Source organism: Pleurodeles waltl, unplaced genomic scaffold (genome assembly GCF_031143425.1).
Source record: "Pleurodeles waltl isolate 20211129_DDA unplaced genomic scaffold, aPleWal1.hap1.20221129 scaffold_91, whole genome shotgun sequence".
Lineage (NCBI taxonomy): Eukaryota > Metazoa > Chordata > Amphibia > Caudata > Salamandridae > Pleurodeles > Pleurodeles waltl.
In genome coordinates this window covers 581,186-597,513 of record NW_027150403.1, presented here as the reverse complement: position 1 = coordinate 597,513, position 16,328 = coordinate 581,186, and the positions used below count along the sequence as shown (strand labels likewise).

At 48.4% G+C, this 16,328-nt stretch overlaps 6 non-coding genes across 6 annotated transcripts; all 6 read right to left on the bottom strand.

Moving 5' to 3' along the window:
- Positions 1 to 1,223: 1,223 nt before the first annotated feature.
- On the bottom strand, positions 1,224 to 1,296 carry TRNAV-CAC (transfer RNA valine (anticodon CAC)). Its single transcript has one exon. It is a non-coding gene; the product is annotated as a tRNA-Val (tRNA).
- A 388-nt stretch (positions 1,297 to 1,684) lies between these two features.
- Positions 1,685 to 1,756, bottom strand: TRNAP-AGG (transfer RNA proline (anticodon AGG)). Its single transcript has one exon. It is a non-coding gene; the product is annotated as a tRNA-Pro (tRNA).
- A 2,614-nt stretch (positions 1,757 to 4,370) lies between these two features.
- On the bottom strand, positions 4,371 to 4,482 carry TRNAL-CAA (transfer RNA leucine (anticodon CAA)). The gene is made up of 2 exons: positions 4,445 to 4,482; positions 4,371 to 4,416 (listed from the first exon to the last, which is right to left on the bottom strand). It is a non-coding gene; the product is annotated as a tRNA-Leu (tRNA).
- Positions 4,483 to 8,366: 3,884 nt separating this feature from the next.
- Positions 8,367 to 8,439, bottom strand: TRNAV-CAC (transfer RNA valine (anticodon CAC)). Its single transcript has one exon. It is a non-coding gene; the product is annotated as a tRNA-Val (tRNA).
- Positions 8,440 to 12,384: 3,945 nt separating this feature from the next.
- TRNAP-CGG (transfer RNA proline (anticodon CGG)) lies at positions 12,385 to 12,456 on the bottom strand. The gene has a single exon. It is a non-coding gene; the product is annotated as a tRNA-Pro (tRNA).
- A 3,488-nt stretch (positions 12,457 to 15,944) lies between these two features.
- Positions 15,945 to 16,016, bottom strand: TRNAP-CGG (transfer RNA proline (anticodon CGG)). The gene has a single exon. It is a non-coding gene; the product is annotated as a tRNA-Pro (tRNA).
- Between the last annotated feature and the right edge of the window lie 312 nt (positions 16,017 to 16,328).

Sequence of the window (16,328 nt, the reverse complement as noted above, 5' to 3'; positions counted from 1 at the left end):
CATTCAGGTAAGTTCAGGTAAGTTTATTTTTTTTATTTTTTTAATAATATTTTGTGGCATAGGGGGGCCTGATTTGTGCCCCCCTACATGCCACTATGCCCAATGACCATGCCCAGGGGACAGAAGTCCCCTGGGCATGGCCATTGGGCAAGGGGGCATGACTCCTATCTTTACAATGATAGGAGTCATGTTGATGGGGGATGGGCGTCGTTAAAAAATGGCGCAAGTCGGGTTAAGACGATTTTTTCGACGTAACCTGACTTGCCCCATTTTAAGACGCCCATGCGCCATTTTCCCCCTACGCCGGCGCTGTCTGGTCTACGTGGTTTTTTCCCACGCAAACCAGGCAGCGCCGGTCTGATTGCGCCGTCTAACGCCATTCCATAAATACGGCGCCCGCATGGCGCTTCAGAATGGCGTTAGACGGCGCAAAACTTTTTGACGCTAAACTGCGTTAGCGCAGTTTAGCGTCAAAAAGTATAAATATGGGCCCCAGTTTGAGCTTGTCTGCCTGTGTTGTTGCAGGGGCAGTGTCTTCTTTGCCCAAAAGGTGGCAGGAGAGCCTCACTTCAAACGATAGAATCAACTGCTTAAGTAGAAACCAGCATGGTAGTTACTGTCATAAAGTGCAGCTCTAACAGAAGGTGTGCCTGAGACGCCCCTTCCAGTAATACACGGAATTTTGATTGAGGTCCCAGCCGATGGGTTGGTGGATTTCTCCTCACATGTCACAGCAGTTTCCAAAGATAGTGGTGTGAGGAGCTGGCTCTGCAAGCAGAGCAAGATTTAAGGGAAGAAAATACACCTGTCAGAAGTGGGATTTGAACCCACGCCTCCATGAAGAGACCAGAAGGCTCAGCTTCACTGAAGATCAAGCTCTCTTGAGTCTGGCACCTTAGAGCACTCGGCCATCCTGACAGCCAAAACAGTGTGCAGGTCGGACTCTTCAGTCTGCACTTGTTGATGCTGCCGCTTGCAATGTTCCTATCAAAGTCACAGCTTTAAAGGCCCCACAATATAACATGGCCAAGAAAAAAAAAAAAAACTGAACAAGAAACAATGCACATGCACGACCACCGAGGGATGCAGATAACTTTTAGCGTCCTGCAATAGTAAAGCACGTTTTACACAGGTCACAAGTTTTTAAAGGTCATTTCTGTCTAAGTGTGCATTGAGAGAGTCTGAGGTTTTAGGGAGCAAACACAAAAGCTGCTGCTGCCAAGTGTTTCTGCCCGGTCTCGAACCGGGGACCTTTCGCGTGTGAGGCAAACGTGATAACCACTACACTACAAAAACAAGCTTGCTGGCTTGACTGAAGGAGCACAGTTCCCCTCATATGTTTGCACGATTTCCTCTATACTTGATCAGCAGTTGCTCGGAATGCGAGGGGTAAGTGTGAAAATTGCAGCGGTGTCAGCCAGCATGCATACACTCAGACGTCCTGAAAAATCCCACAGCTGCGGGCAGAGACAGACAAATATTTGATGCCTAAATGCCAGGAACGAGAGCCTGTGAAATCATCACACAGGGCGCACTGAGAGCAAGCAGGAAGGAAGCCAAGGCATTGTAATCCATTTTTCGCCTGAGGCAAAAAATATGTTTTGTGCAACAATGCTTCGAGTGGAATAAGAAATGTTGAGGGGGTGTGTATTTTGAGCAGGATTTGATTGTTTTCCGCTAAAATGGGCTCGTCCGGGATTTGAACCCTGGACCTCTCGCACCCTAAGCGAGAATCATACCCCTAGACCAACGAGCCTGGGCACAAAAATTCAACGGCTCTGACCCTGCTCGGAGGGTTGGTGACAGAGAGTGGGAGACTACATCCCAAAGCAAGAAACTGCACATGGTGCTCTCTTCTGCAGTACGACTAGAGTCATTTGCATGGTCTTCATCGAACATGACATAAAAAGCCTCTATCCTTTAGACATTGTGGCCCAGATTTACAAGAAAATGACTGAGAGCGACGCTGTGCCAAATTTGCAAGCCCCACGCGCCGTCATTTTCAAAATGCAGGGAAGCGCCGTATTTAGTAGAATACAGCGCACCCCTGTGCTTCCCCCTGCGCCAGCTCTAAATTAGCTGCTGAGCGCCAACGCAGCCGTTCCTGCACCATGGTACAAGGATGACTGCGTTGAGGGGGAAATTGTTTTTGTGCAGGAAGGGACACCTTCCTGCCCAAAAAAAAAATCTTCAATGGTGATTTGCTCTTACTTCTATGTGTGCTGCAGAATGCATCACACATAGAAAGAGCAAAAACAAGGAGAAATGAAAACATTTCTCCTCAGTGCGCCACTCTAACGACACCCCTGGGATGGCGTTGGATTTTGGCGCTGACGCAGATTTACGCCAACTCCTAAATCTGGAGCAGCATCAAAATGCTATGGTGTTGCTGTGGCACACTCCCAGCAACACCCATTGCACGCCCCATCCAGGGAACGCGCTGCGTGCTAAGGGGCCGTATTTACAAGGTGGTGTTAAGCCACAAAAAGTGGCTGAACGCCATCTTGTAAATAACGCGCAGTGCATAGTGTCACCGGGGCGTCACTAAAAGTGATGCTCCGGTGGCGATAGGGCCTTGTAAGTCTGGCACATTATTTGCTCAAGGTGTGTGTTCTTGGTGAGGGCAGGAAAGCTATTTTCGCTCTCGTACCTTCCTTCCTTCGATGGCTTGAATCCTGTAGGCTCAGGTTTCATTGCAAAGGTCAAACAGTGAGCAACTGACTGCCGTAAGCTGGCGCAACTCCTCTTGGTGAGCTGTGACAGATGCCCCAGGAGCGTAGTACCTCACGATGGTGAGGGATAGACACAGTCTCTTTTATCTCAGCTTGCCTGTCAGGTGAGGCAGGAAATGCAAATACTGTGAAAAAGCCCAGCGACTCGAACGAGGGACCTTTCGCATGTGAGGTGCGCATGATAACCACTACACTACACAAACAGACACACTTGCTGGCTTGCTTCATGTGGCTATGCATTGTACTGGAACCACCACACTATGGAAACAGACACACCTGCTTGCTTTATGTGGCTATGCATTGGACTGGGATGCAAGGATGAGGGCCAATGTTCATGACGCTCAAAGCTGAGCCTTCCGGAACACAATCTCTTCCCTTGGAAGAAAGGAACTGGGATCACTTTCATTCCAAGAGGTGATTTCAGAACTGGACCCGAAATTACCATGGAGAAGCACTGTGCATTTAATGTTCCTACGAGCACTGCTGCTCCAGCACAGAAAAGCAGTTGCAAAGAAATCTCGCATACCTTCATGATGCTGAACCGTCTCGACGCCAGTATAAAGCATGTATTGCATTGCAACATGACATCTTACAAGAGTGAAAAGCAGAAATACTCCTGTTTAAAACACAGACTGAACCTATAAAGGTAGGGGTTTGTCTGGGATTTGAACCAAAGTCCTCTCACACCCGAAGCGAGAATCATACCCCTATACCAACTAGACTGCCGCTGCATAGTCATTTGAAACATCTTCTGAAGCGTCTTTCAGAAAAGCAGGGCCATTTGGAGGCTCTCTCTCTAAGCGTGCCATAGCAATTGATGTTTTCTGTCAAGGATTTTTTGTTTGTCTCTAGCAAGGCGTAGTCAAAATGCCCTGTGCCAGTGAGCTGAACTAGGGCACTGATGTGAAAAGCAGACCCTTTCTGGTAGTTGTAACCCGCTGCAAGTCATGGACCCTTGCACCTTAGATTTCCCAACCAGAAGCACTGAAGGGCCTGCTAGATCTTGGGCCAGAGGAGCATGCCTCTTCGATTCAAGCACACTTGCTCGATCAGCGCTCGATGAGGCGAGATTTATATTAGTGGCTCATAGGCCTGAAACACTCACCTGGGAGACGCAGGGTGGCTGATTTCCCGGAATGGCCCTTGATGGGGAAATCACCTCCTTTCCCCCGCCTCATTTTAGAATTGTGTGCTAGTCGCAAGACAGTGTTCAGGGGTTCATGGGTACTGCCTTCTCCCAGCTGCCTCTTTGTCTTCTTCATGTAAATTGCAAGTCACGAGGAGGGACCATTGCCAATATGCTCCGCCCACCTAACCAAGAAACCCAGTTTGAGCTTGTCTGCCTGTGTTGTTGCAGGGGCAGTGTCTTCTTTGCCCAAAAGGTGGCAGGAGAGCCTCACTTCAAACGATAGAATCAACTGCTTAAGTAGAAACCAGCATGGTAGTTACTGTCATAAAGTGCAGCTCTAACAGAAGGTGTGCCTGAGACGCCCCTTCCATTAATACCCGGAATTTTGATTGAGGGCCCAGCCGATGGGTTGGTGGATTTCTCCTCACATGCCACAGCAGCTTCCAAAGATAGTGGTGTGAGGAGCTGGCTCTGCAAGCAGAGCAAGATTTAAGGGAAGAAAATACACCTGTCAGAAGTGGGATTTGAACCCACGCCTCCATGAAGAGACCAGAAGGCTCAGCTTCACTGAAAATCAAGCTCTCTTGAGTCTGGCGCCTTAGACCACTCGGCCATCCTGACAGCCAAAACATTGTGCAGGTCGGACTCTTCAGCCTGCACTTGTTGATGCTGCCGCTTGCAATGTTCCTATCAAAGTCACAGCTTTAAAGGCCCCACAATATAACATGGCCAAGAAAAAAAAAAAAAACAGAACAAGAAACAATGCACATGCACGACCACCGAGGGATGCAGATAACTTTTTAGCGTCCTGCAATAGTAAAGCACGTTTTACACAGGTCACAAGTTTTTAAAGGTAATTTCTGTCTAAGTGTGCATTGAGAGAGACTGAGGTTTTAGGGAGCAAACACAAAAGCTGCTGCTGCCAAGTGTTTCTGCCCGGTCTCGACCGGGGACCTTTCGCGTGTGAGGCAAACGTGATAATCACTACACTACAGAAACAAGCTTGCTGGCTTGACTGAAGGAGCACAGTTCCCCTCATATGTTTGCACGATTTCCTCTATACTTGATCAGCAGTTGCTCGGAATGCGAGGGGTAAGTGTGAAAATTGCAGCGGTGTCAGCCAGCATGCATACTCTCAGACGTCCAGAAAAATCCCACAGCTGCGGGCAGTGACAGACAAATATTTGATGCCTAAATGCCAGGAACGAGAGCCTGTGAAATCATCACACAGGGCGCACTGAGAGCAAGCAGGAAGGAAGCCAAGGCATTGTAATCCATTTTTCGCCTGAGGCAAAAAATATGTTTTGCGCAACAATGCTTCGAGTGGAATGAGAAATGTTGAGGTGTTGTGTATTTTGAGCAGGATTTGATTGTTTTCCGCTAAAATGGTCTTGTCCGGGATTTGAACCCGGGACCGCTCGCACCCTAAGAAAGAATCATACTCCTAGACCAACGAGCCTGGGCACAGAAACGCAACAGCTCCGACCCTGCTCGGAGGGTTGGTGACACAGTGTGGGAGACTACATCCCAAAGCAAGAAACTGCACATGGTGCTCTCTTCTGCAGTACCACTAGAGTCATTTGCATGGTCTTCATCGAACATGACATAAAAAGCCTCTATCCTTTAGACATTGTGGCCCAGATTTACAAGAAAATGACTGAGCGCGACGCTGTGCCAAATTTGCAAGCCCCACGCGCCGTCATTTTCAAAATGCAGGGAAGCGCCGTATTTAGTAGAATACAGCGCACCCCTGTGCTTCCCCCTGCGCCAGCTCTAAATTAGCTGCTGAGCGCCAACGCAGCCGTTCTTGCACCATGGTACAAGGATGACTGCGTTGAGGGGGAAATTATTTTTGTGCAGGAAGGGACACCTTCCTGCCCAAAAAAAAAATCTTCAATGGTGATTTGCTCTTACTTCTATGTGTGCTGCAGAATGCATCACACATAGAAAGAGCAAAAACAAGGAGAAATGAAAACATTTCTCCTCAGTGCGCCACTCTAACGACACCCCTGGGATGGCGTTGGATTTTGGCGCTGACGCAGATTTACGCCAACTCCTAAATCTGGAGCAGCATCAAAATGCTATGGTGTTGTTGTGGCACACTCCCAGAAACACCCATTGCACGCCCCATCCAGGGAACGCGTTGCGTGCTAAGGGGCCGTATTTACAAGGTGGTGTTAAGCCACAAAAAGTGGCTGAACGCCATCTTGTAAATATCGCGCAGTGCATAGTGCCACCGGGGCGTCACTAAAAGTTATGCTCCGGTGGCGATAGGGCCTTGTAAGTCTGGGACTTTATTTGCTCAAGGTGTGTGTTCTTGGTGAGGGCAGGAAAGCTATTTTCGATCTCGTACCTTCCTTCCTTGGCTGGCTTGCATACTGTAGGCTCAGGCTTCATTGCAAAGGTCAAACAGTGAGCAACTGACTGCCGTAAGCTGGCGCAACTCCTCTTGGTGAGCTGTGACAGATGCCCCAGGAGCGTAGTACCTCACGATGGTGAGGGATAGACACAGTCTCTTTTATCTCAGCTTGCCTGTCAGGTGAGGCAGGAAATGCAAATACTGTGAAAAAGCCCAGCGACTCGAACGAGGGACCTTTCGCATGTGAGGTGAGCATGATAACCACTACACTACACAAACAGACACACTTGCCGGCTTGCCGGCTTGCTTCATGTGGCTATGCATTGTACTGGAACCACCACACTATGGAAACAGACACACCTGCTTGCTTTATGTGGCTATGCATTGGACTGGGATGCAAGGATGAGGGCCAATGTTCATGACGCTCAAAGCTGAGCCTTCCGGAACACGATCTCTTCCCTTGGAAGAAAGGAACTGGGATCACTTTCATTCCAAGAGGTGATTTCAGAACTGGACCCGAAATTACCATGGAGAAGCACTGTACATTTAATGTTCCTACAAGCACTGCTGCTCCACCACAGAAAAGCAGTTGCAAAGAAATCTCGCATACCTTCATGATGATGAACCGTCTCGACGCCAGTAAAAAGCATGTATTGCATTGCAACATGACATCTTACAAGAGTGAAAAGCAGAAATACTCCTGTTTAAAACACAGACTGAACCTATAAAGGTAGGGGTTTGTCTGGGATTTGAACCGAGGTCTTCTCACACACGAAGCGAGAATCATACCCCTATACCAACTAGACTGCCGCTGCATAGTCATTTGAAACATCTTCTGAAGTGTCTTTCAAAAAAGCAGGGTCATTTGGAGGCTCTCTCTCTAAGCATGCCATAGCAATTGATGTTTTCTGTCAAGGATTTTTTGTTTGTCTCTAGCAAGGCAAGAGGTAGTCAAAATGCCCTGTGCCAGTGAGCTGAACTAGGGCACTGATGTGAAAAGCAGACACTTTCTGGTAGTTGTAACCCGCTGCAAGTCATGGACCCTTGCACCTTAGACTTCCCAACCAGAAGCACTGAAGGGCCTGCTAGCTCTTGAACCAGAGGAGCATGCCTCTTGGATTCAAGCACACTTGCTCGATCAGCGCTCGATCAGGCGAGATTTATATTAGTGGCTCATAGGCCTGAAACACTCACCTGGGAGAAGCAGGGTGGCGGATTTCCCGGAATGGCCCTTGATGGGGAAATCACCTCCTTTCCCCCGCCTCATTTCAGAATTGTGTGCTAGTCGCAAGACAGTGTTCAGGGGTTCATGGGTACTGCCTACTCCCAGCTGCCTCTCTGTCTTCTTCATGTAAATTGCAAGTCACGAGGAGGCACCATTGCCAATATGCTCCGCCCACCTAACCAAGAAACCCAGTTTGAGCTTGTCTGCCTGTGTTGTTGAAGGGGCAGTGTCTTCTTTGCCCAAAAGGTGGCAGGAGAGCCTCATTTCAAACGATAGAATCAACTGCTTAAGTAGAAACCACCATGGTAGTTACTGTCATAAAGTGCAGCTCTAACGGAAGGTGTGCCTGAGACGCCCCTTCCAGTAATACACGGAATTTTGATTGAGGGCCCAGCCGATGGGTTGGTGGATTTCTCCTCACATGCCACAGCAGCTTCCAAAGATAGTGGTGTGAGGAGCTGGCTGTGCAAGCAGAGCAAGATTTAAGGGAAGAAAACACACCTGTTAGGAGTGGGATTGGAACCCACGCCTCCATGAAGAGACCAGAAGGTTCAGCTTCAATAAAGATCAAGCTCTCTTGAGTCTGGCGCCTTAGACCACTCGGCCATCCTGACAGCCAAAACAGTGCGCAGGTCTGACTCTTCAGTCTGCACTTGTTGATGCTGCCGCTTGCAATGTTCCTATCAAAGTCACAGCTTTAAAGGCCCCACAATATAACATGGCCAAGAAAAAAAAAAAAAAACAGAACAAGAAACAATGCACACGCACGACCAACGAGGGATGCAGATAACTTTTTATCGTCCTGCAATAGTAAAGCACGTTTTACACAGGTCACAAGCTTTTAAAGGTCATTTCTGTCTAATTGTGCATTGAGAGAGACTGAGGTTTTAGGGAGCAAAGACAAAAGCTGCTGCTGTCAAGTGTTTCTGCCCGGTCTCGAACCGGGTACCTTTCGCGTGTGAGGCGAACGTGATAACCACTACACTACAGAAACAAGCTTGCAGGCTTGACTGAAGGAGCACAGTTCCCCTCATATGTTTGCACGATTTCCTCTATACTTGATCAGCAGTTGCTCGGAATGCGAGGGGTAAGTGTGAAAATTGCAGCGTTGTCAGCCAGCATGCATACACTCAGACGTCCTGAAAAATCCCACAGCTGCGGGCAGAGACAGACAAATATCTGATGCCTAAATGCCAGGAACGAGAGCCTTTGAAATCATCACACAGGGCGCACTGAGAGCAAGCAGGAAGTAAGCCAAGGCATTGTAATCCATTTTTCACCTGAGGCAAAAAATATGTTTTGCGCAACAATGCTTCGAGTGGAATGAGAAATGTTGAGGGGTTGTGTATTTTGAGCAGGATTTGATTGTTTTCCGCTAAAATGGGCTCGTCCTGGATTTGAACCCGGGACCTCTCACAGCCTAAGCAAGAATCATACCCCTAGACCAACGAGCCTGGGCACAGAAGCACAACGGCTCCGACCCTGCTCGGAGGGTTGGTGACAGAGAGTGGGAGACTGTATCCCAAAGCAAGAAACTGCACATGGTGCTCTCTTCTGCAGTACGACTAGAGTCATTTGCATGGTCTTCATCGAACATGACATAAAAAGCCTCTATCCTTTAGACATTTTGGCCCAGATCTACAAGAAAATGACTGTGCGCGACGCTGTGCCAAATTTGCAAGCCCCATGCGCCGTAATTTTCAAAATGCAGGGAAGCGCCGTATTTAGTAGAATACAGCGCACCCCTGTGCTTCCCCCTGCACCAGCTCTAAATTAGCTGCTGAGCGCCAACGCAGCCGTTCTTGCACCATGGTACAAGGATGACTGCGTTGAGGGGGAAATTGTTTTTGTGCAGGAAGGGACACCTTCCTGCCCAAAAAAAAAATCTTCAATGGTGATTTGCTCTTACTTCTATGTGTGCTGCAGAATGCATCACACATAGAAAGAGCAAAAACAAGGAGAAATGAAAAAATTTCTCCTCAGTGCGCCACTCTAACAACACCCCTGGGATGGCGTTGGATTTTGGCGCGGACGCAGATTTACGACAACTCCTAAATCTGGAGCAGCATCAAAATGCTATGGTGTTGCTGTGGCACACTCCCAGCAGCACCCATTGCACGCCCCTTCCAGGGAACGCGCTGCGTGCTAAGGGGCCGTATTTACAAGGTGGTGTTAAGCCACAAAAAGTGGCTGAACGCCATCTTTTAAATACCGCGCAGTGCATAGTGCCACCGGGGCGTCACTAAAAGTGATGTTCCGGTGGCGATTGGGTCTTGTAAGTCTGGCACTTTATTTGCTCAAGGTGTGTGTTCTTGGTGAGGGCAGGAAAGCTATTCTCACTCTCGTACCTTCCTTCCTTGGCTGGCTTGAATGCTGTAGGCTCAGGCTTCATTGCAAAGGTCAAACAGTGAGCAACTGACTGCCGTAAGCTGGCGCAACTCCTCTTGGTGAGCTGTGACAGATGCCCCAGGAGCGTAATACCTCACGATGGTGAGGGATAGACACAGTCTCTTTTATCTCAGCTTGCCTGTCAGGTGAGGCAGGAAATGCAAATACTGTGAAAAAGCCCAGCGACTCAAACCAGGGACCTTTCGCATGTGAGGTGCGCATGATAACCCCTACACTACACAAACAGACACACTTGCCGGCTTGCTTCATGTGGGTATGCATTGTACTGGAACCACCACACTATGGAAACAGACACACCTGCTTGCTTTATGTGGCTATGCATGGGACTGGGATGCAAGGATGAGGGCCAATGTTCATGACGCTCAAAGCTGAGCCTTCCGGAACACAATCTCTTCCCTTGGAAGAAAGGAACTGGGATCACTTTCATTCCAAGAGGTGATTTCAGAACTGGACCCAAAATTACCATGGAGAAGCACTGTGCATTTAATGTTCCTACGAGCACTGCTGCTCCAGCACAGAAAAGCAGTTGCAAAGAAATCTCGCATACCTTCATGATGCTGAACCGTCTCAACGCCAGTATAAAGCATGTATTGCATTGCAACATGACAACTTACAAGAGTGAAAAGCAGAAATACTCCTGTTTAAAACACAGACTGAACCTATAAAGGTAGGGGTTTGTCTGGGATTTGAACCGAGATCCTCTCACAGCCGAAGCGAGAATCATACCCCTATACCAACTAGACTGCCGCTGCAGAGGCATTTGAAACATCTTCTGAAGCATCTTTCAGAAAAGCAGGGCCATTTGGAGGCTCTCTCTCTCTAAGCGTGCCATAGCAATTGATGTTTTCTGTCAAAGATTTTTTGTTTGTCTCTAGCAAGGCAAGAGGTAGTCAAAATGCCCTGTGCCAGTGAGCTGAACTAGGGCACTGATGTGAAAAGCAGACCCTTTCTGGTAGTTGTAACCCGCTGCAAGTCATGGACCCTTGCACCTCAGACTTCCCAACCAGAAGCACTGAAGGGCTTACTAGCTCTTGAGCCAGAGGAGCATGCCTCTTGGATTCAAGCACACTTGCTCGATCAGCGCTAGATCAGGCAAGATTTATATTAGTGGCTCATAGGCCTGAAACACTCACCTGGGAGACGCGGGGTAGCTGATTTCCCGGAATGGCCCTTGATGGGGAAATCACCTCCTTTCCCCCGCCTCATTTCAGAATTGTGTGCAAGTCGCAAGACAGTGTTCAGGGGTTCATGGGTACTGCCTACTCCCAGCTGCCTCTCTGTCTTCTTCATGTAAATTGCAAGTCACGAGGATGCACCATTGCCAATATGCTCCGCCCACCTAACCAATAAACCCAGTTTGAGCTTGTCTGCCTGTGTTGTTGCAGGGGCAGTGTCTTCTTTGCCCATAAGGTGGCAGGAGAGACTCACTTCAAACGATAGAATCAACTGCTTAAGTAGAAACCAGCATGGTAGTTACTGTCATAAAGTGCAGCTCTAACAGAAGGTGTGCCTGAGATGCCCCTTCCAGTAATACACAGAATTTTGATTGAGGGCCCAGCCGATGGGTTGGTGGATTTCTCCTCACATGCCACAGCAGCTTCCAAAGATAGTGGTGTGAGGAGCTGGCTGTGCAAGCAGAGCAAGACTTAAGGGAAGAAAACACACCTCTTAGGAGTGGGATTTGAACCCACGCCTCCATGAAGAGACCAGAAGGCTCAGCTTCACTGAAGATCAAGCTCTCTTGAGTCTGGCACCTTAGACCACTCGGCCATCCTGACAGCCAAAACATTGTGCAGGTCTGACTCTTCAGTCTGCACTTGTTGATGCTGCCGCTTGCAATGTTCCTATCAAAGTCACAGCTTTAAAGGCCCCAAAATATAACATGGCCAAGAAAAAAAAAAAAAACAGAACAAGAAACAAGGCACATGCACGACCACCGAGGGATGCAGATAACTTTTTATCGTCCTGCAATAGTAAAGCACATTTTACACAGGTCACAAGTTTTTAAAGGTCATTTCTGTCTAAGTGTGCATTGAGAGAGACTGAGGTTTTATTGAGCAAACACAAAAGCTACTGCTGCCCAGTGTAGAACGGGGGACCTTTTGCGTGTGAGGCAAATGTGATAACCACTACACTACAGAAACAAGCTTGCTGGCTTCACTAAAGGAGCACAGTTCCCCTCATATGTTTGCCCGATTTCCTCTATACTTGATCAGCAGTTGCTCAGAATGCAAGGGGTAAGTGTGAAAATTGCAGCGGTGTCAGCCAGCATGCATACACTCAGACGTCCTGAAAAGTCACAGCTGCGGGCAGAGACAGACAAATATCTGATGCCTAAATGCCAGGAACGCAAGCCTGTGAAATCATCACACAGGGCGCACTGAGAGCAAGCAGGAAGGAAGCCAAGGCATTGTAATCCATTTTTCGCCTGAGGCAAAAAATATGTTTTGCGCAACAATGCTTCGAGTGGAATGAGAAATGTTGAGGGGTTGTGTATTTTGAGCAGGATTTGATAGTTTTCCGCTAAAATGGGCTCGTCCGGGATTTGAACCCGGGACCTCTTGCACCCGAAGTGAGAATCATACCCCTAGACCAACGAGCCTGGGCACAGAAGCGCTACGGCTCCCACCCTGCTCCGAGGGTTGGTGGCAGAGAGTGGGAGACTACATCACAAAGCAAGAAACGCCACCTGGTGCTCTCTTCTGCAGTATGACTAGAGTCATTTGCATGGTCGTCATCGAACATGACATAAAAAGCCTCTATCCTTTAGACATTTTGTCCCAGATTTACAAGAAAATGACTGAGCGCGACGCTGTGCCAAATTCGCAAGCCCCACGCTCCGTCATTTTCAAAATGCAGGGAAGTGCCGTATTTAGTAGAATACAGCGCACCCCTGTGCTTCACCCTGCGCCAGCTCTAAATTAGCTGCTGAGCGCCAACGCAGCCGTTCTTGCACCATGGTACAAGGATGACTGCGTTGAGGGGGAAATTGTTTTTGTGCAGGAAGGGACACCTTCCTGGCCAAAAGAAAAATCTTCAATGGTGATTTGCTCTTACTTCTATGTGTGCTGCAGAATGCAGCACACATAGAAAGAGAAAAAACGAGGAGAAATGAAAACATTTCTCCTCAGTGCGCCACTCTAACGATACCCCTGGGATGGCGTTGGATTTTGGCGCTGACGCAGATTTACGACAACTCCTAAATCTGGAGCAGCATCAAAATGCTATGGTGTTGCTGTGGCACACTCACAGCAACACCCATTGCACGCCCCTTCCAGGGAAAGCGCTGAATGCTAAGGTGCCGTATTTACAAGGTGGTGTTAAGCCACAAAAAGTGGCTGAACGCCATCTTGTAAATACCGCGCAGTGCATAGTGCACCGGGGCGTCACTAAAAGTGATGCTCCGTTGGCGATTGGGCCTTGTAAGTCTGGCACCTCATTTGCTCAAGGTGTGTGTTCTTGGTGAGGGCAGGAAAGCTATTTTCGCTCTCATACCTTCCTTCCTTGGCTGGCTTGAATGCGGTAGGCTCAGGCTTCAATGCAAAGGTCAAACAGTGAGCAACTGACTGACGTAAGCTGGCGCAACTCCTCTTGGTGAGCTGTGACAGATGCCCTAGGAGCGTAGTACCTCACGATGGTGAGGGATAGACACAGTCTCTTTTATCTCAGCTTGCCTGTCAGCTGAGTCAGGAAATGCAAATACTGGGAAAAAGCCCAGCGATTTGCTGTTTTTGCTTGACTTCGAACCAGGGACCTTTTGCATGTGAGGTGCGCATGATAACCACTACACTACACAAACAGACACACTTGCCGGCTTGCTTCATGTGGCTATGCATTGTACTGGAACCACCACACTATGGAAACAGACACACCTGCTTGCTTTATGTGGCTCTGCATTGGACTGGGATGCAAGGACTGAGGGCCAATGTTCATGACGCTCAAAGCTGAGCCTTCCGGAACACGATCTCTTGCCTTGGAAGAAAGGAACTGGCATCACTTTCATTCAAAGAGGTGATTTCAGAACTGGACCCGAAATTACCATGGAGAAGCACTGTGCATTTAATGTTCCTATGAGCACTGCTGTTCCAGCACAGAAAAGCAGTTGCAAAGAAATCTCGCATACCTTCATGATGCTGAACCGTCTCAACGCAGGTATAAAGCATGTATTGCATTGCAACATGACATCTTACAAGAGTGAAAAGCAGAAATACTCCTGTTTAAAACACAGACTGAACCTATAAAGGTAAGGGTGTCTGGGATTTGAACCAAGGTCCTCTCGACCCGAAGCGAGAATCATACCCCTATACCAACTAGACTGCTGCTGCAGAGGCATTTGAAACATCTTCTGAAGCGTCTTTCAGAAAAGCAGGGCCATTTGGAGGCTCTCTCTCTAAGCGTGCCATAGCAATTGATGTTTTCTGTCAAGGATTTTTTGTTTGTCTCTAGCAAGGAAAGAGGTAGTCAAGATGCCCTGTGCCAGTGAGCTGAACTAGGGCACTGATGTGAAAAGCAGACCCTTTCTGGTAGTTGTAACCCTCTGCATGTCCTGGACCCTTGCACCTTAGACTTCCAGACCAGAAGCACTGAAGGGCCTGCTAGTTCTTGAGCCAGAGAAGCATGCCTCTTGGATTCAAGCACACTTGCTCGATCAGATGAGATTTATAGTAGTGGCTCATAGGCCTGAAACACTCACCTGGGAGACGCGGGGTAGCTGATTTCCCGGAATGGCCCTTGATGGGGAAATCACCTCCTTTCCCCCGCCTCATTTCAGAATTGTGTGCAAGTCGCAAGACAGTGTTCAGGGGTTCATGGGTACTGCCTACTCCCAGCTGCCTCTCTGTCTTCTTCATGTAAATTGCAAGTCACGAGGAGGCACCATTGCCAATATGCTCCGCCCACCTAACCAAGAAACCCAGTTTGAGCTTGTCTGCCTGTGTTGTTGCAGGGGCAGTGTCTTCTTTGCCCAAAAGGTGGCAGGAGAGACTCACTTCAAGCGATAGAATCAACTGCTTAAGTAGAAACCAGCATGGTAGTTACTGTCATAAAGTGCAGCTCTAACAGAAGGTGTGCCTGAGATGCCCCTTCCAGTACAACACAGAATTTTGATTGAGGGCCCAGCCGATGGGTTGGTGGATTTCTCCTCACATGCCACAGCAGCTTCCAAAGATAGTGGTGTGAGGAGCTGGCTGTGCAAGCAGAGCAAGACTTAAGGGAAGAAAACACACCTCTTAGGAGTGGGATTTGAACCCACGCCTCCATGAAGAGACCAGAAGGCTCAGCTTCACTAAAGATAAAGCTCTCTTGAGTCTGGCACCTTAGACCACATGGCCATCCTGACAGCCAAAACATTGTGCAGGTCTGACTCTTCAGTATGAACTTGTTGATGCTGCCGCTTGCAATGTTCCTATCAAAGTCACAGCTTTAAAGGCCCCACAATATAACATGGCCAAGAAAAAAAAAAAAAACAGAACAAGAAACAAGGCACATGCACGACCACCGAGGGATGCAGATAACTTTTTATCGTCCTGCAATAGTAAAGCAAATTTTACACAGGTCACAAGTTTTTAAAGGTAATTTCTGTCTAAGTGTGCATTGAGAGAGACTGAGGTTTTAGTGAGCAAACACAAAAGCTACTGCTGCCCAGTGTCGAACCGGGGACCTTTTGCGTGTGAGGCAAACGTGATAACCACTACACTACAGAAACAAGCTTGCTGGCCTGACTGAAGGAGCACAGTTCCCCTCATATGTTTGCCCGATTTCGTCTATACTTGATCAGCAGTTGCTCAGAATGCGAGGGGTAAGTGTGAAAATTGCAGCGGTGTCAGCCAGCATGCATACACTCAGACGTCCTGAAAAGTCACAGCTGCGGGCAGAGACAGACAAATATCTGATGCCTAAATGCCAGGAACGCAAGCCTGTGAAATCATCACACAGGGCGCACTGAGAGCAAGCAGGAAGGAAGCCAAGGCATTGTAATCCATTTTTCGCCTGAGGCAAAAAATATGTTTTGCGCAACAATGCTTCGAGTGGAATGAGAAATGTTGAGGGGTTGTGTATTTTGAGCAGGATTTGATTGTTTTCCGCTAAAATGGGCTCGTCCGGGATTTGAACCCGGGACCTCTCGCACCCGAAGTGAGAATCATACCCCTAGACCAACGAGCCTGGGCACAGAAGCTCTACGGCTCCCACCCTGCTCCAAGGGTTGGTGGCAGAGAGTGGGAGACTACATCCCAAAGCAAGAAACGCCACATGGTGCTCTCTTCTGCAGTATAACTAGAGTCATTTGCATGGTCGTCATCTAACATGACATAAAAAGCCTCTATCCTTTAGACATTTTGTCCCAGATTTACAAGAAAATGACTGAGCACGACGCTGTGCCAAATTTGCAAGCCCTACGCTCCGTCATTTTCAAAATGCAGGGAAGCGCCGTATTTAGTAGAATACAGCGCACCCCTGTGCTTCCCCCTGCGCCAG